Below are 27,496 nucleotides of genomic sequence, written 5' to 3'. Positions count from 1 at the left end.
TGGAGTTGTTCGTTTAGTATGTCCTAAGTGTCTTGTCTAGGATGAATAGAACTTTTCACGTCTTTCCAGCAGAAATCATACAACGTGTGTGTGTGTGTGTGTGTGTGTGTGTGTGTGTGTTTGTGTATGTGTGTGTGTGTGTAGTTTTCTTTTTTCCTTTTTCCTTTTGCGGGGATGGGGGCGTGGAGGGGAGGGTGGTGAGACCCAAGTCTAAACACAAAATCTGTTTTGGGCTAGTGAGATGCCTCATCAGGTAAAGGCACTTGTTGACAAGCCTGACATCCTGAGTTTAATCCCTGGGACCTATATGATGGAAGGAGAGAACCAGCTCCCACAAAGCTGTCTTCTGATCTTTCACTGGTGCTCCATAGCATAAACACACCACATATATACACAGATACACTAAATATATCAATAAATGTTAATTAAAAATAATTTGTTTCATATATACTTTGTAGCCTGGTTGTAATATTTTAAATGATTTTATGTGGAAAACACTATAACACTGTGACATTATGTTGGTGCTTACAAAGTTTTGGGTTTAGTGTTTAGAACTAGGGATGCTCAGATGATATATAAATGTTCCTTAATATTGAGTCATTATCAGAAGTGCTTAAAGTATCTATATTGATCATATCTGATTCTTCATCACGACAAACCTAGGGTCAGACTCTAACAACAGTCACATAGAAAAGAGGATGGTGTCCCCAGAGGACATTTCATCCCATTAGCTCTGCTAAATAATTCTACAGTTCAGTTAGGCAGAGAACTTGAGTCTGATGCATAAGATGAGACTCTTTGGTAGCAAACGTTTGCTGGTCCAGACCACTGTGTTTTTCTCCCCCCCCAGACAGAGATCAGACCCTCCTGGCATCAAGAGTGGACAGCTGGAGGTGGGATATAGCTTAGTGGTAGAAAGTATCTCTAACAATTAGTAAAAGAAAGTAAACTCCCCAACAGAGCTACTCCATGGAGCAACCTGCTTCCTGGCCCCACTTAGCCAACCATGCTGAAGGAATTGTGGTTCCTAGTCCCAACTTGCCCTCCTTGCCTCATCTTGATGGGGCTACATGACTTCATATTTGTAATAGAACCAGTCTTTACAGTTGATTTGTTTTGAGAGTTTTGCTATGTAGGCCAGGCTGATCTTGAACTGGAGATCCCCCTGACTTGAACCCCCTGAGTGCTAAGATTACAGATGTGTGATGAGATACCTTGCCTTAGTAATCATTTTTTTAACGTATGCACATCTTCCAGTAGGCTTTTTAAAAATGTATGAGTGTGATGACGAGATGGTTCAGTGTTTTAGAGCACTTGCTGTTCTTCTATAGGTCATGGGTTTGATTCCTAGCACCTACATAGATAGACACAACATCTGTATTACAGTTCTATAGGATTCAGTGCCTTCTTTTGGCCTGCAGGCATCTCTCTCTCTCTCTCTCTCTCTCTCTCTCTCTCTCTCTCTCTCACACACACACACACACACACACACAAGTACACACCTATACATGCAGACAAAACATCCATACACATAGAATATACAATAATTTAATATGTCCATACTTATTTGAGCACATAGAAACATGTATATATACCCAATTTTTTAGGTTAATTAATTTAGAATGGGAACTCAATCCAGTCTTTTTTCCCCCCTGAAACAAGATCTAATTATATATCTCTAGCTGCCCTGCAAGTCACTATGTAGATCAGGCTGGCTTCTGCCTCCAAGTGTTGGGATTAAAGACTTAGGCCACTAAAACCATCCTAAATCCAGTCTTGGGGATGCTAGGTGATTTCTGTATACTGAGTGAATTTCCCTAGCACTTTCTTACTTTTTGAGGTAAAATTTCATTCACTAAATTGCCTGGGCTAGTCCTGAATTCACTCTGTTCCCCAAACAGGTCTTGTATTTATCTTCCCAGTAGCTGGGATTACAGCTGCCAGTGTCATTAAGCCTGCCAGTTAAATTTATTTTTTAACTGACACATAAAAACAAAAGTGATAAATATTTATGATATACCATGTAACATTTGAGACACACACACACACACACACACACACATACACACATACACAAAACCATTATGGGGTGTTTAAACATCTTACATATACCCATCTCATCAAACATTTATCATGTCATTATATCACCATAACATCTTTCTAGCTTCTTAAAGTGGTATCTGCAATTAGCCTACTGTGTAACAATAGCATTCCAGAACATTTGATCTCTGTTCAACTCTAACTCATGGCTACTTATAAGCCTTTTCCCAGCTGAATAATCTTAATAATCCTGTTTGAGTAGTTGGCCACCTTTCCATAGAGACCGCCTCACTTAAAGTTCCCTATGCAGTCATGAAGGGACCACTAAGCTCTGCTCTGGAACAAGGGTACCAGCTCTTAAGAACAGCAAAGATTTTGCAGAAGCCCTGTAGCTGCATTGGCTACCATAGTCAACCCCACCCTATGGTCAATCTTGAGCATTTGGGCTGACTGTAGACACTGCTCCAGAGATGTCGGAAAACTTTCTGCTCTGAGCAATGGAGAAAGAGAACTTGATAACAAGCAAGGGCTTCTCCCTTCACAGAATGACTCCAGGTTTTGCATGTTAGGGTGGTCTCTTCACATGCGGTAGGGGAGACATCTGAGGATGAGAATTTCATCTTGAAATGTGCAGGTCCTGGCATCTTGTCCGTAACAAATTCTAGGCCAAATACAAACAGTTCCCAGGTTTTCCTCTTGCTGACAAGACTTAGTAGTTAGACGGCAAACATGTAGCTTTTGGGAAGGTATAGAGAAGGCTTAAGCATGGTGGAAGCCATGGAGTGCGTTGAGTCTAGGGATGGCAAGAGAAGCAAGAAAGTCACCATTGCCCACGGTGGACAGTGCTGACACTTGTGACTTGTATGCATCTTCATCACGAGTAAAAGCCTTCTGGAACTCAGGAGATAACCTCCTCTACCTTATCTATCAAAATACTTTATTATCATTGTAATCTTATTGTAGTCCTTTAGGTTCTCAATTTCCCTTATTCCCTTCCAAGTTTAGTTGGATTTACAGTTAAGTTTATAATAATGAATAACATCACAAAACAAAAATACAGGAAAGAATAGTTGATAGCAAGCCCATACACCTTCATAGACAGATTCAAAATAGAAATGCAAATCTGTCTCAAACCAACACTCAGGATTCTCACATACTAGTACCCCTTGCCATCTGTCATAGCAGGCAAGAACTGGGCAGGGCACACTTATCTAAATCTGACAAGCAGATCATCTATGGAATATCCTGCCCCTTCTCTCTGTAGAAATGTGAACCCACCAGGCTTCTCTGGCCTGTCTCTTTGCTCTAAAACTGTCTTGCTTTCTCTCTGCCTACTGTGGTTTGAGTATGAAACCTTTCCTGAGGACTAGCGTTTGCAGGCTTGGTTGCCAGCCAATAGGACTTTTGGGAAATGATTGGGTCAAGGGAACTCTGCCCTTATCAACCGGTGAGTAGTTTGCTGCTGTGACTAGGAGGCAATAGAAACTAAGGAGTTGGAAGATGTGACTAGTAAGGGGGCATGGAGAAGACATCTTGTCCCCAGCCCCTTCTTCCTTTCCCTCTCCCTCTCCTTCCCCTCCCCTCTCTTTCCTGGCTGCCATGGCGGTGGGGGTGGGGGTGGGGAAATTGGCTTTCCTGCATCATGCTTTTCCACTGTGATGTTTTGTCCAAACTGAGGCCTGGAAACCCTGAGCCAAGTAACCATGAGCCTAAGCCAACCTCTCCTTCCCTTTAAATTGTTTCTGTCAGGTAGTTTGTCACAGCGATGGGGACTCTAGCTAACACTGCTCCAACACTAGTCACCTGGGAAGGCCCAATCGTTCCCCTCTAGGATTGTGTCTACTTCCGCTCTCCAGGTTGCCTGTCTCTGGAGACTTTACTACATGTACGTCTTTACACTTTTCAACAATCATGTACCTAGCTGTGAAAATTTTAGCATTAATTCTTATTTGGGGAACCAGATAGAGCTCTGCACAGTGAAAGTTCCTGATAACCTGCCTGGTTTTCCCTTTGGATTGGTTTGAGATATAGTTCTCTGGTGCAGAGGTCGTGGAGACTAGACTCCTCCTCTCTGCCTTGGCTGTGAGGGATGCTTAGACGTCCCACTGTTGAGAAGAGAATTCACTAGAGACCCAGATAATCCAACTCTGTCCTTTACCTTCATTCATCCAATGTTTCATTTGTAGCCCTTGGGGAATCAACCATCCTTGGGTACCAGGAGGCAGCAAATCAGACAGGATAGAGAGTCTTGGATGTCCGACACTATTGTGCAAAGAATTTAATAAGAGATTATATACTGCAGACAGCATAAGCCTGGATTCTGTAGACTATTCTTTGGTTTTGCCTTTATTCTTCACTCAGCTTTTTCCCCAGATTTTTTCTTTTCAGGTTGAACCCAGGGCTTCATGAATGGTAGGTGATTACCACTTAGATACAGCCCTATTCGCTCATCCAGTTACTTTAAAAAGGATCATCCCACCTCTTCTTGGTTGGGAGTTTTACAAAGGTCATCAATATTTTAAACAAGCAAGCCTGGACTCTTATTTAAAATTTCTAGTCGTGGGCTAATGAGAAAGATACTGGCACTGGAATTGCTCAAACCTTTCCCACCCTCTTTCTTTGACATTATGTTTAGGGTCAGCAACTTATCCTCCAGAATAGTCCCAATTTTGGAAAATTAAGGAAAGTGACAAAGTCCACTGAAGGCAACTAAGGTCAGCTATTAAACTGAAATGTAATTTGGGCTTTCAAATACCCCGTGATTATAAAATAGAAATTTCTTTTCTGCTGTTCTAATTTTGTTTGTGTTTTTGAGAAGTTTTCACATTCTAGCTCAGACTAGCCTGGAACTCATGGTGATCCCCCTCCCCTAGCTCCTTCATTGCTCTTGATGGTAAGCTTTTTGTTCCTCGGAAGTGTTATGTGGGTATGTGCAGAAGACCCCAGGAGTTGAAGAAGAGTTTTCCTCATCTCTCGTTTTAGATACTTCTCTCCTTACAGAGCTCCATCCTTCCCTTGTCACTTCCTGAGAGTAACCACATGATGGATGTAGAGCCTTCTTTGCCCCAGGTCCTCCTCCGAGAAGGTACATTTCATATTTCCTTTGTTCTGACAGGCTGCTTTTCTAACAGTAGTTAAGATGAAGAGGTTAGAAAACGGTGTCAAAAGGCAGCATCCCTTGTACTCAAGGCCCTGTTTTTATAATTTCCCTTCCCTACTTCAAAGGGGCAAATGTGTGAATGCAGTTCTGTTTTCTCTACAGATTAGCTCTTAGGTCCACTTGGTAAGTTTGTACACAATCACAACTCTTAATGTTTTTCTTTCTTTCTTTGTGGTGCTGGGGGAACACCGAGGGAACCCAGGTCTGGCGCATGCTAGTTAAACCGGAGCTAAGGCTCTGAGAGGTCAGTTGCCTCTTTGCCCATCACAGGTCTAGGGCATGTCAAGAAATTAAAGAGCATCTCCTTCCTCGGGTCAACCACTGATTCAGGACTGTTCCTTTGTCTCTCATTTCCCCCTTCAACCCTGATCCCTTGTGTCTGTCCACAGAATCATTGGAATTCAGCCTCACTATTTGAAGTTCTGGGCTAATGAAAAAGAGGCTGGTTTGCATTAAACCCATGTGTGAACTCGCATTGATTAAAGCCTGTATGTAGCTTGGAAAATACCCATTTGTACTTCTCGGGTACTTCTGGTGGAGGTGTCTTCTCATTGGTTAAATAAGCATGATTGCTCAAGATATAAGAGAAGGCTCCTGCTGGCTAAGGGTGGGCCTTGCTCCCTATATATTGTGTGGAGCAGGGGGTGCTTCCAAGACAACAGGAAACTCCCTTTTTGGGGTAGGGAAGTCTAACTTTAAAAGATAAGCCAGGCTTTTTTTTTTTTTTTTGAGAAATAGAATCCTTTGAGCTGTATCAGTGTTCATAAGACACCAGCTTGATAGAGCCCAGTCTCTCCAGTTCCCAGGGAGTAACTCCTCCATGCTGTCCCCTGAACCTGAACTCCGTGCATTATAGTAATCAATAATGAGATTATGGAAACAATCAATGGATTATTACATCACCATTCTCCACTTGCATCTCTCTGGAAGCGAATAGCTTAACTGCAGTAAGATGGCTTCTTCCAAGTCTTTCCATAGGATACTAAGCTTCCTGAAGACTCAACTGAAGAACACACAGCTAAGAAGGACCCAAGAACGAAGGAAACAAAGTGAGTTCTTGCTACTTACTAAGTAATTCAGTTAATCAGACGCTATTATTTCCATGTTTGCTTAATTGAATTTTTTGAAGTTAATTTCATTTTTAAAGTATTAGGCCAAGAACACAGAGACTGCTTTGCAGGTTCTTAGTCGTATGGATAAAACAGTTTAAAAGCAGACCTGGAAGGGAACTCTCAGACAATTTTATTAGACATTGAAAGGGAGGAATAAGCAACTAGGTAGGCAGGCAGAAGATCTCAGTGGCTTCCAGAGGAGGACACTGGTAAGAGAAGGATGTTACGTTTATGTGTGCTGAATCAGAGGTCAGGAGAGCAAGCCAGCTCTGAGGCAAGTCTGTGCAGCAGGGCACTCTTCAGAGAGAAACATTAACCAATGTGTTAGGCAAACAGGCTTAAGGTTTGGACCTGTATCTCCGAGATAAAACAACATTTAATTCAAAGTCCAAAAAGAAAATGTAACTCATCCAAATTTTCTCTCTGCCCTCAGACTCCTGCTGTCAGGTGTCCATAAAGACAGGTGAAGGCCAGCCCCTCCCAGAGCTCTCTTCTACTTGGATTAGCTAAACCTTTCAAAAATCCCTAGTTCTTTTCAATCTACTTGTGACTTCAGCACTCAGAGTCTTGGATGAGCTTATTTATGTCCCTTGGGGGTCATTTCATAAATATCTGACACAACTAAGATAATAAACAGCCCAGGCTGCCACAATGACTCAGCAGTAATTCGCTGGTACCCAAGTTGGTGGTTTCTGTAAATGCTTGTTAATGGCTTCACTAGGGATGGGCTGTGGAGCTGGAAGACTCTCCTTTCTGTTTCTGGCAACTCAGAGTGAGAGAGCTTGCCAGGCTGCACATGGTGAAAGTGTTATTATCATTGTTCTCCACATTATTCAATGAAAGTGCCCAAAATATCATGGGTTGTCTTAGGCCTTTCAACAGCCAACTCTTTTAACTTTTATGTGTAATGTAACATTTTCCTAATTAATAGGCAAACTTCTTGGGAATATATCATTAATCTCAGCAGACCTCCGACCTCTATCATCTCTAAAGCTAAGAATGCATTCAAATAGCATCTGAAACCTCTTGGGGAGGTGTCTCTGTGTTGTTGGAGCCCTTGGTAAATCTATTGGTTTCCAGCTTTCTTTTGTTCTGCAACTCTTAGGACTTCACATAACCTCTTTCATGGTGGAACATGTCCATTTTGAGTGACTTAAATGTGTCACTCGTATTTGGTCTAGGATAAACAATTTTCTTATTGCCTTTAAAGTAGAATTGCTGTTTTGTGTTGAGAGCTTTGAAGTGTATGTTTGTCTAAGGTGTTCTGAACTTTCCATTAAGCTTTCCAACAGGGCCAGGGCCACTCAAAAGATGAGGAGTTCGTCAAAGGGAGATATTTACTAAGCAATGCCACAGTCTTGGATAGCACTTCTTTTAATGCCCATAATTTAAAAACCAATTCAATTTATTTCAAATTTAGAACTTTAAAAGATGGTAAGGACTTCAACATTTCCACACAGGAAAGTGCTCCGCAATCAGAGGCTGTTCCCTAGAAAGAATACGTAGTGTGGATAATGCTCTGACCACTGGCCAAGATTGGATTGAATTTATTCCATGTACCATGTACTGTGATATAGCATGACACCCCATGTCTAATATCTATGGATCGAACAGTTAGAGTGTAGTTAGTAACTGAGGGTAATCCTGTGTTTTTTGACATAAGCCACTGTGGAGGTTTGAATGAGAACAACCTTCCTAGGCTCGTATATTTGAATACTTGGTTCCCAGTTAATGGAACTGTTTCGACAAATCTGGGAGCATGGCCTTATGGGTAGAGGTGTGTCACTGGGGGTGGGATTTGAGGTTCCAAAAGTCCACACCATTCCCAGTTAACTCTCTCTGCTTTGCTTTTGTGACTTAAGATGTGAGCTCTGAGTTACTGCTCAGGGCTCTGCCTGTCTGCTTGCTCCCATGCTCCCTGCAGTGATGGTTATGGACTCTAACTCTCCGAAACTGAAAGCCCCAAAGAAATTCTTATGAGTCCTTGTTTGGCAGTGGTGTTTTATCACAGCAATAGAACAGTAACTAATACAGGCATACACAGATGACTCTTGACCTCAATATGGTGCAGAACAATTGGAGAGCAGTGTTTGCATCACATCCAGTCAGAGATGCCCACGTTGATCTAGGCTACAGGTTTAGTGGGCAGGAATGGTAAGTGGGCAGGAATGGTAGAGGCCTCAGGAACAATTGTGTGTAGCGCGTTTAGAGTTGAAGGCATGCAGGAGTGATCTGAAGAAACCAATTTTGCAGGCCTGGGCAGGCCTTGAAGATTTTCAAGGTCAAGAGTGTTCCATGTGATGAAATGGCTACAGGTTTTACTGTGAACAGTCTAGGAGGGAGATTTCAGACTGTCTAGAGACCTCTAAGTAGTCCAGGGCCGAAAGGGGCCAAGGTCGTTTTGTGCGATGGTCATCTTTTTTTTTTTTTTTTTTTTTTGGTTCTCAATTGTTTATTTTCAAAAAACAATAATTTTGCAGGTATTCCTTATGTCATTAATGTTCCTCCTGTAATAGTTACAAGTTTATAAATAGATTCTCCCAGACTTTAGCTTGTTTTGCTATTGTTGGTACTGCTTTAGCTTTATTTCCAATCTCATCTGTTAAATAGAGATATTTAATTTGAATTAAGATTTTAAAAGTCTTTAAAAAATACCCCCTCTAACCCAGGAATTTGCAAATAATAGGAGCCATTAGAAAATAATTAACATATTGCGGTTGCACATAGCTACATTGTCCCTATTAGAACAACCAGGACTCTGAATAGATATGGTCTTCATCTGCTTCTGCTGCTCAAAGGACTGGAAGAGTCTTCTAAACTCAGCACTGTTTATTCTCTTAGCCCCACCTTCCAGATTAAACTCATGCCTTTATATTCTACCATATCCTTGGTCTCTACAATGTGAGTACATAGTCTTCTTCTGATTCCCGAGTTCACTATCCACTTCTGGGGTCTTACTTCTCTGATAGGGGGAGGGGCTCACTAATGTCCTTGAAATTTTCTCAGGAACAAACACGGTGGTATGATAAACAATGGAACATAATACCCACTTCCTAGCTGCTGGGCTGTGCTCTCTTGTCTGCTGCAATTGGCTATGGCCATGTACTATTCAGTGTTGTTTATTTAGTTTCTATTTTCTGATCTATCTAAATCACCTATGAAGGGTACACCCAGAACGCTTCCTGTACCCCACTTTTAGAAATACCATCATTTCCTCAAGCATCATTTTTGGTGAATTATTTTAATATCTCTCTGTCTCTGTCTCTGTCTGTCTGTCTGTCTCTCTCTCTTTCTGAGAAAGGAGGCTTATTTCACTCACAGAATTGAAGGCAGACCTCTAAACAGCGTTGTGCAGGCCCTGATGAGGGTCCCCTTTGGCTGCATAAGTCATGTGTGAACTTTGTGTGTATGTGTTGTCCATATCCTTTTATCACAGAAAATTTTGGAAAATATTTTGAGTTTTTGTGGAAGACATTTCTGTAGAGAACTTAATAGTTGTATGACAGGTCTAGAGTAATATCTTTGGGGCCTTGTGTCCTCTGAAGTAGGCTATTTGCCCCATGAACCCACCCTTGAAAGTGAAGCTTTTCCCCTTTCTCCTCAGTCAGAGACTATAGATACTCTATGGGAACAACACATCTCATTGCTGGCCCACTCTCTTGAGCCAAGCTCCTAGCTCTGAGTGGTTTACATGCTTCTATCTGTAAAGACTAACATTTTCAGAAGTGTGCTACCTCATTCACATGCCTCCTTTCCTTTCTGTTGCCCAGTCTGAAAGCTCTCACTTACCATCTAGCATCCCTCATGGTCTCATTACTGTCGGGGTTAGCAGGTGTCATGGTGTGTTGTGTACATTTTACAAGCATGCCTTGCATCCATTTTGTTTATAGATGGCTCAAGGCTTGTTTTGACAAAGTATATGCTTGTAACATTAGGCACTTTGGTGGGTCAATCATGTCCCCAACTGTTGACTAGCTCTGTACTCATCACTTTTCATGTTGTCATGACAACATGCCTGACAAAAGCTACTCAAGAGAGGAGAGGTTCATTTTGGCTTCCCCGATGGAATGGACAGTGGTGCCAATAGTGTATTTTGGCTTCCATTGCACATCTTGGCAGAGAGAGCCTGACATCAGGGTGGGGGGGCAGCTGGTCACAGTCACCAAGCAGAGATAGATAAATACTGGCGCTTAGCTTCAGGATCGGGTCTTCCCTGGTCAGTCAAGACTCAGAGGTTTAGGACAGTGGCTGCTCTTACGGAGATTCTGCGTTAATTTTCTAGCATTCACCTCACAACTGTCTATGAGGGGATCAGATGTCCTCTTCTAGTGTGTATGCAGACAAAGCATGCATATACATAAAATAGGTAAATAAACCTTAAAACAATCCTCACAGACATACACAGAGTTGTGTCCCTAGTTGATTCCAAATCCAGTCATGTTGTAAATGAAGCCCTGAGACATTTCTTCTCTCTATAGTCTTGGATGCCAACCATTTCCCTTTTGCCTGTCACCAAGGAGCATAGCTCCTTCTAGCTCCATGCACGATGAGAGCCTATGTGGGCTAGCTCCCCTCAGACTTCTGATTCTCTCAGTTGCAGCAGTTTTCCTCCTTGTCTCTCCTCTTCATCCTTCCACCTCTGGAAGTGGTAACAGATCTCCTTGATACCAGACTCTGTGGGCCCTGTGCATTTACACCAAAATTCCCTGCTTCTAAGAAATTAACTGGTGTCCTACACTTCAGTTCACTCTAGAGACTACTCAAAAGCAGAATGAGCTACACAATGCAAGTCACTCTGTCCCCCGAGGATGTCTCCATTTCAATGGCCAGTTATGTATCTAGAGTCTCCAGGTAAGTGACTTCAGCTCCTGGCTTCTGCTGTCCAAATCATCGGAGAATGTGGAAAGGCAAGTAAGCAAGTACAGGCAGAAGCTAGGAAGGGAATAGAAGGGCAGATGTGTCATGGTAACCTGTTCTTTCTATGCCAAACCCACTCTTCTGTGATTCACGCAGACAAAAGCTCCTGTGACCCCCATGCTGGTTCTATAGGCCATTAGAATGACTCAAAGGAATGAAGAATGCTCTAAGCCTACAAGTTTATTTTTAGTAGGGAGCACACAACCCATGACCTACTAAATAAAGAGCTGCAGGAGGTAAGATCTATAAGCATCCAAGTTGCAATTCCACTGTCCCCATGGGGTCAGGGAGCATCACTTACTGGGAATGTCAACATGTTCACCCAAACAGAAAGCTCTCCTGAGCCTCAGTTTTCAGATTTTCTTTTAATGAATCTTTGGCCTCTAGCATATCCCCAGTCGTTGGGAATTGGGGTGCTAAAGTTTCTTCATTGAGTGTGGGCTATTGCAGATGCCAGCCCCATCCTGAGGTTACCTAGGGGATCACCAACACTCAGTTCATTGGCATAAACTCAAGTGTGGTTTGAGGACTTACTGTGTATAGCGTGCTTTTCTCATTACCTAGGAAATTCCAAAGGCGTTAGGAATTCTGCATCTGGAACTGGGAAGTACTTTTTATTATACCATACCCTCTAGTTGTTTCTCCAGCTCTACCCACACTTATTTGCACAAGAGTGGTTTCGGTGAAATATCTCTCAGAGAGATCCTGGCAGTTAGAGTGGCCTTCCAACCCCATGTAGACACACTGTCATTGTGAGTGGATACCATTGTGTGCTCCAACGTGTGTCTCCATAGTATCAGGACACTTTATAGTACAAACATGTTGCTTGCAGCCTTTATTACCACTATTCTAGCTTGCTATCATCGAGTTTGTTTGTTTATGGTGATGTTGGAGGCAGAATCAAGGCCTTGCGTGTGGTAGGTCAATGGGGGTACCACCGAGCCTCTCTTTTCATAGTCTTTATGTAGTCAATTATATACAACCTTTGTCTGGTCCTTAAGAATTTTTTTCAAAAATAGATTCTGTGCCTTGAATTGTTTGCCTCCATCAAATGTAATGTTGAAGCTAAATTTGTTAATGTCAGTACTGGACCTAGTGGCACGAGCGTGGGTCATGGAACAGAGCCCTCATGAGTAGATTAATGCCAAGTCAGGTCAATGGGTTCTCCCTCCCAGAAGAGTGGTAACCTGTCCATGTCTCTATCTGAAAGTGATCTGTTCTTGCCTGTCCTCTCTTCTGAGTCTACTTGCTCCCTTGTCCTTTCACATTCTACCAGAACTTGAGGCAACATAAGGTTCATGTCAGAAGCCATGCTCATGGACGTCCAAAACAGTGAGTTGAAACAAGTGCACACATGATCTAATCTCACATATTCTGTTAGTGCAACAGTTCCGGTCATACATGTATCCAGCAACCCACATGGGAGAGACTGCCCAGGTGCTGAGCGTATGCAGAGCAAGATGCCACCATATTTGTACTATGTCCTGATACCATTGTGAGCCAGACACAACATATTGGAGAGCTTGGATTTCATCTTGGAGTAGACAGAAGGGCCATCCGGGAAGAACGTCATTTCTGCCATACCTAGGACATGCCTCAGAGCTCAGCAAGGTCCCTATCACAGGTTCAGTGACATCTGCAGGGTGAACTGATCCTATGCTGGCCTAGGGGTTCACTTGTTCTTTTCTGTTCTGAGCTTTCATGCTCCACGGATCTCTTTGGCTTCTCTTCTAGCACTAGGAGCACCATCTATTTGATCTCTGGGGAGGTGGTCCTGGGTTGTGTGAGGCTGAGCAAGTCATGGACAGCTAGTCAGTGAGTAATGTTCTTTTGTGGTGTCTGCTCCAGTTCTTGATTCCAGGTTCATGTTTGACTTCCTGTCCTGACTTCCCTCAATGATGGACTGTGACCACGAGTTGTAAAGTGAAATAAACCTTTCTTCCCTAGTTGATTTTAGTCAGCGTTTTTTCACAGCTATAGAAAACTAACTCTGGCCTAGGTGATTCATACACTGAGTTCAGACACTCAGAACTCTGGTAGTCAACTGTTACACTCTTGTTTTTCCATTTCCATCCAGAATGCATATTTGCTGTGTAAGAATTTGGAATCATAACTCTAAATGCCACAGCACTATTACATAACTGAACCCCAAACTACTATGCTGTCAATCTTGCACGTTTGTGGGAATTAATACTGTGTCTTACACTGAGGGAATGTTTGATGAATGAGTGAGTGCCCCCAGGCAGACACAAATGCTTGGCTAAGAAAGCATTACCAGCCAGTGTGTAACCAGCTTGAGTCACAAAGAACAGAGACCTCCATGCTTCATCTCAGACAAGACAAAGGCTGAGGCGAGCTTGCAGCTGGTGAATGATTACAGGTGGACACTCCTGTGTTGCATCATCTTTTGTGGGCATGCCCTAGGAGTGCCTTGTTCTTTCTGAAATTTGCATCTGCCATGGCATCATAATTACGTGATTGTGCTGCCCCTTTCAAGAGACAATGAAGTCCTTGAGGATGGGGAGAACCAAGACTAGTCTCTGTGCTGCCAAAGCCTGGTACAGAATCCCCCACATAGTTTGGGTTACATAGGGGGAAGGGGAAATGACTTAACAGTGTGTGTGTGTGTGTGTGTGTGTGTGTGTGTTTGGGCCGGGTACACCAACAAGTTTTCAATGCCATAAATGCCATCAACCTCTTCCTAATTTTTTTTTTTTGTTTCTTTCTCCCATGTTTTATCACCTAAAGGTGCCAGAGCAGGCACCACTTGATCTATTTTGGTCTTTGTGTCTGCCAACGCATACATTATCTGGCTTTAAAAAGAGGTGGCTATTCCAAAGACTGGGATGAAATGTTCTTTTTGGGTGCCTAGAGAGATAATTATGGGATTAGAAAAATACCCTCACCCCCCCAACAGGAATTACGATGCTTCCTATTTTTTAATGTAAAACATGAAGCCAGCATAATTGACTGCTGCTCTCAATGCCCTCATACATTACAGAGCCCCATTTGAGATAAATGATTTCTGAATGCCTGATGAGGCTGCCTCAGAAAGCCTCTGTGGAATTAATGTATTACAATATATTCAAAGCATTTCAAGTCTGGGCTTGCTTTGATATTGTTTTTTATTGTCACCATTGCTGGGAATATAAGTTCATATAAATATAGCATGCCGGATGGGTTGTCCTCCACCCTGACTTAAGCCTCACACATTAATTCAGCTCCTTATCTAGCTCGATGCAAATGAGCAGTGGAGTCACAACGCAGTGCAAGTCCCTGGAAATGCTCATTGTAACATAGCAAATCTACCATGTGCTACAAGCAAGGACAGAGGGAAGGGAAGCTGAGGAGAGAGGGGAGGAAAGCGAGAAAAGAGGTGCACAGAGAGTATGTGCGTATGTATGTACAAGCTGCAGTTAACTATTCGTATCTACAAAAGGGAGATTTAAAACCGCTCAGACACAACTCACAAAAAGGGTTGATTGAAATACACATGGAAAGGCAGGCACACGGAATGCCCCTTTCTTAGCTTTCGGATGCTATAACAGAATCTGTGAGATCTGGAGGGAGGTTTATTTTGGTTCACGGGTTCAAGGGTTTCAATTTATGTCTGCTTGGCTCTGCTGGTTTGGGGGATGTGGCAAGGTGGATGGTCATTGCAGAGAACATGTGCAGGAGCACAGTCAGGAAGCAAAAGAAAGAGGGAGGGGCTAGGTTCCCAATATCACTTCAAGGACATGGGTCTGTAGCCCAACTTTCTCTCACTAAACCCAACCTTCTAAAGGTTCTGCCAACTCACAAACATGCCTTTAGCCCAAGAATCTTTAGGGAACATTGATGAGTCAAGTCATAATGGGGCCTGTTACCCCAACTACTCAAGAGGACAAGGCAGAAATATCATTTGAGTTTAAGAGTTCGAGGCTGGTGTGAGTGATACAGCAAGACTGTGGCTCACAACATAGTAAGAGTCTAGGGATGTAGTTCAGCAAGAAAGCATGTGCTTAGCATGCATGAAGTCATGGATCCCACCCCCAACAGAATAAACAGATACAGAAGGTTCAAAACTCACTTGAGAAAATTATATTGAAGAGTGTTGGTATTGAAGAGTAACTCCTTCCTTCAATGAGCAGTTTCTGACGTCTGCCCAGCACTCCTTTACTCACATGGGAAGGGACACTACACAGGAGGAATGCTAATGGCGGGTTACGGTCGTGTTTGTGTTCCCATAATGGGCTCTAAGCTTTCAGCCACTCTCCAGATCAGTTTTAGGATGTATTCTCGCCACCTCCATGTCACAGAGGCAGAGATGAAAGCAAATACAAACTGGGCTGCATGGCTGCTCACAGAGACGTGGACGCAGGCCTCGAACCAGACAGAGCATGCGTTCCAGCCTCTACTGCTTTGACTTCTCTGCCTCTCAGGCAGAGGAAGGTCTGCAGAGTTCTTCTGCCTGGCCTGAATGGCTGTGTCCAGTAACGTTCTCCTCCGCCAAGCTAAGTGTGTTCTACAGTGAGCCGCATCCCGTTACTGGCCTTTGTTCACCAAATCCTACCCATTCTCATAGGAGCCATTCTTTCTTCATTCTGGTCTTGCCTCAGCACCCCACATTGCCAAGCTCTTCTCTGGCTGCTTCCCCTGAAGCCTCTGGCCTGGGTTTACTGAGTAAGTTCATTGCTCAGGCTCCAGCTGAAAGCTTTATACATCAACGTTTTCCAAATTCCCTATCTGCTAAGCCTGATCAAGCCAGAGACTGTTGCCCAGCCCCAGCCTACTATGAGCTGGCCAAGCTCTTTGTGGTCCAGTTAGACAACATACTTGTTTACATCCCTGTACTTTTGGTCCAACGGTAACTTTGCCAATGATGCAACTCCCCCTCCGCTTTCTGTTACACATTTGCCCAAGCTCCAGCCCATCTCCTCTGTCTAGTGCTGTTCCTCATCATTTCCTGCTCCTTTTCTGTTGTAATTCCAGCATGCAGATTGTTGTATGATGGACACTTGCCTGTAGTCCTTAGTTACCTCAGATAAGAAAGAAACTGTGTTCCAGTCTGGAAATCACCTCACATGTCTTTTGTGCCTCCTGCGGTGGGACCTAGCAGAGCCCAGACTCCCTGTGAATACTTGACAAGAGCTAGCTGATTATTATGACTAGATTTCAACTTAGGCAGCTGAGCTGAACCAAGATCTAGTTACCAAGCACTGTCTACACATCAGCCTCAATGCTCTTGAAATCTATTTGAGGGTATTCAGGCCTGGCGTGGGGATGTCTGCCTGGGAGAAGCGTATGATATACTTTCCCCAGCTAGGAAGCAGCAATTTCCAAGGTCATTTGAGGGCAGAGCAGGATGCCTAGGGGGCAGTGCTATGTGGGATGCAGCTAAAATGTGTGAGACAGAGGAGGTGTGACAAGGAGACTTCGAGCTTCTCGGGAAGACTCAGCTCTGCAAAAGCAGCTTGGAGTTCTGAGCTCAGTGGTTGCGAAGGAAGTAGGTGGATGCACTGCTGGGACTTAGACTGTTTCCAAGGGAGGAGAGTCAAGGTCAGGGTCAAAGATGACTGCTCCTCCTGGCCCCCATAGCCACCACTCTCACCCTTCCCACGCACACTTCTGTTATAAAGCACAATCTGCAAAATGGAATTACCTGAGCCTGTTCAGGGCAAGAATAGCTGCCACTGTGTGCACCCCACGCTGTGATACCCAAGAGGGCAAGAAGTATACCAAGGGTGCACTCCCCATGGTAAGAACTTGACTTTCCAGACCTGGAGACCTGGAGCTCACTCACCAAGTGCTTCCTGCAATGCCTGGTGTGCAACCATTGGGCTGGGCACTGGGATAGACCCAAGAACATCTCCTCTTCCTCCCTCCTCCTCCACCTCCTCCTCCTCCAACTGGTATCAAGTCTGCCTTGCTTGGAGGAAGGTTGGAAGATGGAAGAACTTGCATATGAAGGCTGAAAGGGCAAGAGGGGCCTTTTTCCCCTAAGAAGCCAATGTGGAGAGAGCTAGTTAATTCCTGCAATAATGGTCTCCTCAGTCCTTTCCTCAGGACTCAATCACCTCTCATTAGGCCTCAGCCTTCAGCCTTGTTGGGGTGGGGATTGCATTTCTAGTACACAAACTTTGAGAGACTTTTTCAAATATCAACTACTAAGATAAACAGGAAGTTAGCATCCTTCAGAGGGTACATTGTGGTGTGTTCTTTCAGACTGTAACACTCTGTTGTTATTGCTGTTTTGGTTTGTTTTTTTGGATCTTATTATGTAGCTCAGGTCTGCTTTGAATGCACAGCCCTCCTGTTTCTGTTTCCTGAGTGCTGAAATTATAGGTTTAGGTCACCATACCAAGTTTATGAGATTTAAACAAAAACTCTCTTCTTTATACCTCTATCCAAAAAAAAAAAAAAAAAAAAAAAATCCCGTCTCCTATTTTATCTTCTCCCTTTGCTGCTAACACAATAAGCCTCCACTGGTGAGCTCACAGCACATCTGAAGGTTTGCAAGCACCTACTCTTGGGAGTGACCTATTGGGTCCCACTCCTCCAGAAGTATTGGCAGCAGGCTCTTCCTATGTAGCCACTGTCCTTTTGTAAAAGCACTATCAACAATCTAGAAACTACTTCCTGCCCTTTGGTTATCCCAGGGTTGTGTGCATTGGGTGGGAAATGCTCTTGCCTTAAATATTGCTCAGTGCTTTCCTGGACATCTCTCTACCCTCGTAAGGGATATGGCACTCTAGTCCTTGCCTTGACACCAAACTACTTGGCAACGATAATTTTATAGAGCATGGAGTGACCCCATGCCATTTTTATTTGAAGAACAACAGCCTAGTCTGTCCAAAGATATTTTCCCACCATTAAAACTGGTGGTTAAAATCCATGCAATTAAAAGTCACTTGGTAACCTGTATAGTGGATAGAATATAAAGCTGTGGGCTGTGAGGGGGATCCCTGAAAGCAAGGATAGTTATCTGGGGAGCTTTTAATAATACAGATGTCAACTTCAGACCAGCCAAACAGATTTCTAGGAGGAGAGAGGATGACAAGAGTTTTCTAGTTCCAAAAGAGAGTGAAGATTCACAACACTTCCCTTAAGAATCTGAGGGAGCCATTCAGTCCTTCAGGTTGCTAGCCCTCCTCAGAGGCCCATGCACCCTAAGGCATACCCTTCTGCCTCAGAGCTCTCTTTCTGTATTTTCTGTCCCAGATGCATCAGATCTTAACCCATTGGCCTTGGAAATAGACTTTGAGCCCCATCTCAAACCTGCTCAGAACAAGTGCTCTTCATAGGTCACTGTGGGCCTCTTGGGCATGTGAGGTTTGAATGGGCTTTTCTAAGATCATGTTTTGAATGTCCATTTGGCTTCTGATGTTCTCTCACTGTGACAGGTTGAACAAGGTATTTCTTCCCTTCCCAAAGTCATATGTTGAAATCTTACCTTCACATGACATTAGAGTGTAACCTCCTTTGGAAATGGGGTTTTTACAGAGGGGTGGACCATGATCCAACATGACTGGTAAATTTATAAAAATGGAAAATTTAGACTCTGAGACAGGGGAAATGTCATATCTTGTTGATACATAGAGAGAAGGCTGGAATGGATCCTTCTCTGAGATTCCCTCAGAGGGAATCTGCCTTAAATGCTGCTATTGTTTGAATAGGGCTTGTTTGTCTTTCAATCTAAAAAGGTGTTTAATCCCCCAAATCTTATGCTAATAGTGTTAAAAGGGTGGGAATCTCTTCTGACTGAACTTTGAGGTGAGTGACTAGGTTATATTAGATTATTAGGAAGTAGCTCCCCCCCCCCCCCCACTGAACCTTGGTACTCTATTTTTTCTTCATTAATTCTTTGAGAATTTCACACAATATAATTTGCTCATATGTACTTCCTACCTTTCTTCCTGAATAGCACCTTCCAGTTACTATGAAAGCTAGCCATCAGGGAGGAAGCTTTCTGGTCAGTACCAGCATGATTTCTCCGTATCTTGTGACCTATGTATGTGGCACAGTCAGCAATAAGGTTTCATAAGTTATTGAGGGCAAACAGAGAAATGGCAACAGAACTTATTGTTATTTTGAGGGGGTGTCCCACACCTTGCAATGGGCTTTCTACTGACCACTTTTGGCTTCCTGAATGAGCTTATTCCCCTATGCAGGGCAACTGCAATTAAGCTCTTTTATATGAAAAAAATATATGTGCACATGCAAGGAGTTTCTAAAATGACAGGTTTCCAAATGACTTTTTCTAAACATGCCTACTATTAGTTATCTGTAACTCAACCGCCTCCTTTGCCTCACACTCTCATCTCTTTCCCCCACTTAAACCTCTCTCCCATCATTCCCCTGTTCCTATCATATCATCTGTGAGCTAATATCTCCCACTCTCTTAAGATGTTTATCTCCTTCCCACCCATGATTCCCTTTGAGTTCTCTGGATTCTATAGGTACTCCAAATAAACATACAAATCAAAGGTTCTATGCTAGGATCCACATACGAGTGAGATGGGAGACAAACATGAGGTGTTTGTCTTTCTGGATCTGGGTTACTCCATTCCCTGGTGATTTTATAAAGAGAGGAGGAGTTGTAGAGATGTATAACTTTATGCTATGATGTGACACAAATGTGCAAAATGTGCATGTGCGTGCGCGTGCGCGTGCGCGTGCGTGTGCGTGTGTGTGTGTGTGTGTGTGTGTGTGTGTGTGTGTGTGTGAGTCAGAGACAGAGAGACAGAGAAATCCCTTGTCAGAGCCTGGGTCATGCTGCTTGGACTTCTAGTCTCCAGACTTGTGAGTTGAGTGAACGTCTTTCCACAGTGAAGTAGCCTACACAGGTGTTTCATTATAGGAACAATAAACTGCTTAATATTAATAGCTCTCCCTCCAATTTCTATCTTCTACAACTGCAAGACGATAAATTTCTAGTGTTCAAAGCACTCAGCTTGTGGTAGTTCATTACAACAGCCACAGGAAACAAATATGCTTGTACTGCCTCCCATCTATTTTGCTGCCAAATGCCCTAAGAAAGAACCAGAATAGATCCATCACACCCTGTCATCCCTGATCTGCAGAGACACTGGCAGCCAGCCTAGAGATGGGCTGCCTTGGGTCAGAAGCTGAAAGCTACTTCTGCCAATGACAGCAAGGTGCTGACCAGTTGTCTCTGGAAAGCAGAGGGTTTCCTGGATAGCCATAGAGTCCTTCAATCCATCCTGAGCCCCTAGACTGCTCAATGCACTCCGATGACTTCATTTATTTATTCATCTCAAGGTTAAGGTTGTACGTTCTAGATACATCTATCTGTAGATTGACTGGTGAAGAGTCAATCTCAGTAGCTCAATACAGAGGCCACTGGTGTCCTCACCTCTCTTTGTTATATTGGCATAGAGTGAGTTTTTCACCTAATTATTGTAAGACCTGGCTTCAATGCCTCAAACCCAAAGCCAGCATCAATAGTGCCACGTATGTTCTTGGCTTCAGACAGTGTTGGCAGATGGAATAAATCATTGTGCAGAGACCCCCACCCTAGATTCTTCTCCAAAAGGCAGTGGGTGTTTCCTACCCATCAAATAGAGCTGACAGAACAGAGCTGCCAGTGTTCTCAGTTCAGACAACCAGAATCACTCTCCTGTTGAGCAATTTGGGGTACATCTGTTTCAATGATGGAGGAAACAGGCCATTGGGGGATCGTGGTGGATCTCAGTGGATAGGTGTTTGGCAGAAAGGATTTGGCATTTGCTTGGATGCTTTGAGGATGTTAAAGAGCTTATAGATTGGATATTGCTGGAAAGCTGAGATGATTCCATAATGGAACACCTCAAGAGATATCCACAATAAGGGAGAAAAGAATGGCTTGGGATGTAATTGGTAATATAAAATGTATATGTTCTTCATTTTATCCAAAAGAGAGTTGGGGATGTATGTCTGTTGTGGGTGGTACAATGGCCTTGCCTGTGTCATTCTTGCCCTTTCTAACAGCATCCTCCACAAGGAGAGTCTCACAAGAGAAGGGAGGTGTGTATAAGTCCAGGCTTTCTCTCAACTCATATTGCCTTCCTGCAGACCATGCTTATAGACTGCCTTCTAAGAACACCCCTCGTAAGATCACGAGGAAAGAAAATAAAATGTTGATGGCACATCCTGGGAAAAGTATGTTAAATGAGTGTCAGACCCATTTTGTCAGCCACTCCATGAGCCCACCTCTCTGCTTCGTGGACCCTCTGGGATGATCTAGCCCAAGGTGTTATGTCTGTTTGAAGACCCCTGGACTCCTTTCATGGGGAAAACTTCAGGTTTCAGTTATTTATTTGTATTGAAACAGGGTTTCTCTACATAGCCCTGGTTGTCCTGGAACTCAATATGTAGACCTGCATGGACCTCAGCTCACAAAAGTCTGCCTATATCTGTCCCCTGAGTACTGAGATTAAAGGCTTGTACCACATGACTGGCCAGACCTCGGTTTTATCATGTGTGCTCTGGTCAACAGCTTTTATAAATTTGATTTCATCATGTCCAGAATGGTACCATTTCAACTGCACCAGAAGAATATTGGAACTGCTTGACTAATGTCCATCTCTCCTCACTTCCTTCTCCTTCCTTCACGACTGTGCAGGAGAGGGGAACTGTTCCTGGGCGAGCAGCACCAGTCAGGCTGAAGTCTAAGCATAACCTCTACAGAACTCCTCAGGCTGTGCAGGATCAGATCTTGATCTTGGACTTCTCAGACTTGAGAACTGTGAGAAATTGTACAGCAGCCTCTTGGGAGCACATACCTGGGGACTTGTTAGAAATGAACATCATTGGTCTGGCCCAGACCTGCTGGGGCGGCCTGAAGAATTAGGTTAACAAGCCCTCTAAGTGATTCTGGTGACTTTTTTTTTCTTTCTTTCTCTGCTGGAGTTGGAAAAATAGCCTAGGAAGATCCATTAGTGAGACTCTGGGCAGTTCCTTCCAGGACATGCTCAGATCACCGTTTTGAATTTTAATGAGTTCAAGGACTGGTCTGTGTTGGGAAGGTGCCATATTGGTATTTGGTCCATTTCTTTCTGCAGAAGTGAATTTGGAGATTATTTATGTTTTTCTCTCTCCTTATCTAAGTACCTAGCACAAAATGGACCAATGATAATCAATAACCTTTTATGCTGTCCTTAGATGCCTTCTTTTCCTCAGAAAGCTTGCCTGAGAGCAATAAATCCCTGATGGAGCCGGCTCCTGTGATCCTGGGAAAGGGTTCTGTAGGTTGGATTGGGGAAATGCTGCCTGGCCTGCTCAGTGCTCCCTGGCTCTCAGTCCTCCCCATCCCTGCTCCTGCACTGCCTTCTCTTTAAGACAATAAATCTGTCTGTGACTTCTACCTAGTCTCTTAGGTTCCCTTCACCTCTTAAAGGGAAAGTAAGAGTACTATTAACAAGAGCACACTGGCCTTCAAGAAAGTATCCGAAAAATTCAGCTCTGAAAGAACACGGAAGTATTTTCAGAAAGATTGCAACCCAGTGTGGCAATGTTACTCTCAGTTGGGTGTGGTGGCGCATGCCTGGAGTTCAGCCCCCAGGAGACTGAGACAAGTAGAATCAAAAGCCAGCCTGGACTACAAAGTGAGATTCTGACAATCAAATAAAATTAAATAATAAAATAAAAAGGTAAAGTAAAATAAAAATAAAAGAAGAAAACTATCTCTTCCTAGCTTTTCTTTTCTTTTTTTTTTTTTATAGCCCTTAACCAGAAAAATAAAGTCAAATACAAACCAAAAGGCAACTCACATACATAGCGGCCAGCCCTCCCACACACTCACTGACAAATAGAGACCATGTTTTTAAGAGCCCAGCCAGAAAGTGAGGATGACTTTTCTACTCTTGTATCTTGCCTCTTTTCCCATCTACACTTCCTGCCACATATAAAAGATAGAAGAGCTGAAAGAGGACTTCCCAGCCCTCACAGGGGTGGGGATGGGGGTTAGAATGAGGGTCTGTGTGTTTGATGTTTCTGTGTTGATGGAGGGTGGTGTGATTGATTCTATTAGGTCATGTGAGTGACGGTACCCAGAGGCCACAATGAGAAGCTACAGGATTTCCTGTATCTTTGGTCTCTTTCCTCTCTCTCATTATTCAGCAGGTGGGAAAGAATAGAGTGGAGATATTATGGCAGGGAAATGTCCAAGGTCTTCTGTATCTCCATTTACCACTGCAGTTTCTGAGTCCATTTCAGCAGAGGCTGGGAACCGGCAAAACCTGAAATGGAATGGAATGCTATCCCAGATTGCTTAGACCATCTGAATGAGGACAAGAGTCCAAGAGTCCAGGACGCTCTAGCTGAAAAGGCAGTTTACAATTCGCAGTTGCCAGGAGCAGGGACACATCATGGTGTGTGTGTGTGTGTGTGTGTGTGTGTGTATCCCCCCAGGTCACTAGGAGGTAAAGAAAGGTTGTATTTTCTGTGGAAAGGAATAGGTGGGGTGAGCAAGCTTATGACCAGCCAGTTGGAATTAATTTTAGCAGTCTCTAGGTCTAGGAGATAATATTGGGATAATCTTTTTGTACACCATGTGAAGATATGTCTCTACCCTTCCTTGCCTGCCTAAGGCATCTCCTGATTGGTTTAATAAAGAACTAAATGGCCAATAGCTAGGTGAGCCTTCCAGGAAGAGATAGGAACTCTGGGAAAGAATCAGGTGCAAGGAGTCCTCCAGGTAACAAGCCATGAATGGTGTTTTGAACTAGTTGGGAAGAAGCCAGCTAAGGCCAAGCTTTCATAATTAATAAAAGGCCTCTGTGTCATTACTTAGGTGACTGGCAGGTTGAGCAGGCCAGCGATAAGATAGTGACTCAGAAGGTGAGAGCCCAGTCAAGAAAGTATTGAGAGTAGAGACTTTGGATTTATGATATGCGTTTGAAAAGTAGGAGGTGATTAATAGGGAGCAAGAATGGGGTGGGGGGGTTACTGGGCTGTATGGAATAAGGCACACCCAGAATATGCATGCAGGGTAGATATTAAAGTACCAAGATTAAGAAGCTAGGAAGTGGTGAAAATATAAAGCTAGGTCACCTCTTTGGTTCTTGTCTGAGAGGGTTTGAGAAGCACACCTCTTTAATTTGCCAGCCTCCACAGTCTAGTAAGTTAAAGCAGAAGGAAATGTGAGACAAGCCAGTCTATCCTCAAACACACCCAGATCCATTCTCCACAAGTACACACACAGAAATGCAAGGTCAAAAGTAAATATTCTAGGCACTTTGGTATTTTCTTACCACTGTGCAAAGGGTCCCTCTGAGGGCCTCTGTGTGGAGATCACCATTTAGGAGTAGCAGTACAAGCTGCACACCAATGCTTTGTGTCAGGACAACCTCAGACATAGCAGAGAGCTTCTGCCCACGGTGAAATCATTCAGAATTCTAGCTTCCCTCACTGAACCTGCCACATACTCTCTCCATTGTCACACAGAGGCCCAGGGAGGGTAAGCCACTCTGATGGCTAAGAACAGACCTACAATTTGAATTCTGACAGGTTTTGGTCATCCGTCATAGAGTTACATAGAAACCTTAGTAGAGTGTAGTTAGTGGCTAGTTTTATGTCAACTCTACACAAGCTAAAGTCATCAGAGAGGGGGAAGTCACAACTGAGAAAATGTCTCCTTAAGACCCACCCACCCACGGGCAAGCCTGTAGGGCATTTTATTTAATTAGTGATTGACGCCAGAGGAAACAGCCCAGGGGGGTGGTGCCATCTCTTGGCAAGTGGTTCTGGGTTCTATAAGAAAACTGGCTGAGCAAGCCACAGAGAGCAAGCCAGTAAGTGGCACCCCTCCAGGGCCAGGTTTCTGCCCTGCTTGAGTTCCTGTACTGACTTCCTTCCATGATGAACTGTGATGTGAAAGTGTAAGCCAAATAAACCCCTTTCTCCCAACTTGCTTTGGTCATGGTGTTTCATCAGCATTAGTAACCCTAATTAAGACAGAGTGTGTGGAAGAAAATTATGGTCTAGTGCCTGGGTTCTTATAATTGCAAAGTCATGTTGCAGAATGATAGGCAGGCATCCTGGGAATTGTCAGTAAGCACTCTTGTTATATGAATATCATAGAGGGGATACTCACATGGGATGGACAACTGTGCATCTACATTATGTGGTATAATCTGTTTGTATCATTTAAAAATAAAAATCTTTTGGTTAGGTGTGGTCTAGCCCCATCTACAGAGTGAGGCCCTGTCTTTGGGGAGTAGAGGGATGACTGAAGAGATGGCTCAAAGGGTTAAAGGGTTAAAGGTTAAAGAGTAACACTTGTTACTCTTCTAGAGGATGGTAGAATGAATATTAGCATCCACAGGAGGTGGATCACAAACACCGGTAACTCCAGCTTCAGTAGATCTAATACCCTCGTCTGCCCTCTGTGATCACCAAAATCCATATGTACATACACATGTGTACACCATCACCACCACCCATATAGCACATGCATATATACACGTGCTTATGCAATTAAGAATAAATCTTTAAACAAATCTTTTGTTAAAAACTAAGGTGGGCATGGTGGTGAACTCCTTTAATCCCAACACTTGCAAGGCAAAGGCAGTCAGATCATTGAGTCTAAAACCTGCCTGATCTACAGAGCAGATTCCAGAAGCCAAGGCTACACTCTACTAAGGTTTCTGTGTAACTCTATGGCGGATGACCAAAACCTGTCAGCAATTTTTCTACTTGCCTTGAAAATCTGAATGAAACAAAAGCAAAAAGAAGAAAAGACAGAAGCTGGGTGTGGCGACATGTGCCTTTCAACCCAACACTCAGGAAGCAGAAGCAGACAGATCACTAAATTTGAGGTCAGCCTACAAGAGAGTTCCAGGACAGTCAGGGCTACACAGAGGAACCCTGCCTTAACCCTCTCCCCGAATAAAATCCCTAAGATAAACAACCATATAAATTAGCCTAAGTCATAGTCTAGGTCATGACTAATATCACTATTTTTCTGATCCACTTCTTGTCCCACTGAAAGGTCTTTGGGGGCAGTAGCATGCACAGAGCTGTCATCTATGTCATCAACAAGGCCTCTGGACTATCGATGAAAGACCTACTTTTTTTTTTAAGGTACATAATCTAAAATAATAATTTTAGTATAGGGAACATTAAACTAGTCATCTAGTTGTTAATTACCTAGTTGTTCATTACCACCATATACCCGTGATACCACCAATACCACCAACAACCCTGTGAGTTAGAATGTGTGCTATCTGATGACATAATTTTCATCTATCATATATATTTCTATCTATTGTATGTAATTCTATCTATTCTGGGTATTTCTTTCCCCTGAACACAAAGACACACAAGTGAGGGAAGCATCACACTATGAGGCACTATAGGTTTTTTGTCCTATTGTCATCTTGGGAGATTCCCATCATATTCATGGCCCATCCTTGATCAAAGCATGTCACGTGGCTCATGATTCTCCTTTAGATAAGACCAAGAGCAGAGAAGGACAACTTTTTCTGAGCTTAAAAGCACTTTGCCACCACACAATACCGTGGTGGCAAAATGAGAAGTAGCTGGGGTGGGGGCAGGGCATGGGAGGCAGCCCTCCTTCACTCCACACCCCCCACCTTCCCACCCCACCTCACTCCCCGCTGCCGACAGGTGGCTGCCTCTTGTTTCTGCCATAAAGCATCCTTTGGAATAATTTCCTCTGCTACATATCAACTTGGAGCCCAGGAACATGTAAAATACTGGGTTTCAAGTGTCTTCAGTCATGTCAGAAAATTCTGAAATGGAAGACACACAACAGGTTGGGTTCTGCACCAAAGAGCCTGCCATTTCTAAATAAATCATATATTTTGAAAAACCTACTTCATGGATATTAAAAAAAAAAGAGCAGTGGAAAGATACCCTGAGGGAACGTGGTGACTCAGACTACAGACAAATAAATTACACCTTTGGTTCAGACTAATTCTGTGTGTGCCTCTGAAAAATAGTCGAGCAAATGTAAAGAGTTAGTCAGAGTTTAATTGGCTTAATGTACTAATCAGCAGGTGGTAAAACCAGGGCAGGAGGCTAGCAAATCTAATTGTGGGAGAAGAACCCTAATTGGAGATTTCATCTCCTAGGGAAATATTTATCCTTATTTTCTCGAGATTTTATTACAGCAATGAATAATAATAACAGCGAGACATCACTGGACAGGCCAGAATAGTCACTTCATTTTTGTATTATCAGCTTTGAAGGAACATAGATCAACCGGGAAGGTCGCAACTAACCCACAGGGAGACTCACAGGTCCCACTTGGTTTTCAGTCATG

The sequence above is a fragment of the Apodemus sylvaticus genome, chromosome 14, assembly GCF_947179515.1.
Source record: "Apodemus sylvaticus chromosome 14, mApoSyl1.1, whole genome shotgun sequence".
NCBI classification, from domain to species: domain Eukaryota; kingdom Metazoa; phylum Chordata; class Mammalia; order Rodentia; family Muridae; genus Apodemus; species Apodemus sylvaticus.
Note: the sequence above shows the minus strand (reverse complement) of the source record.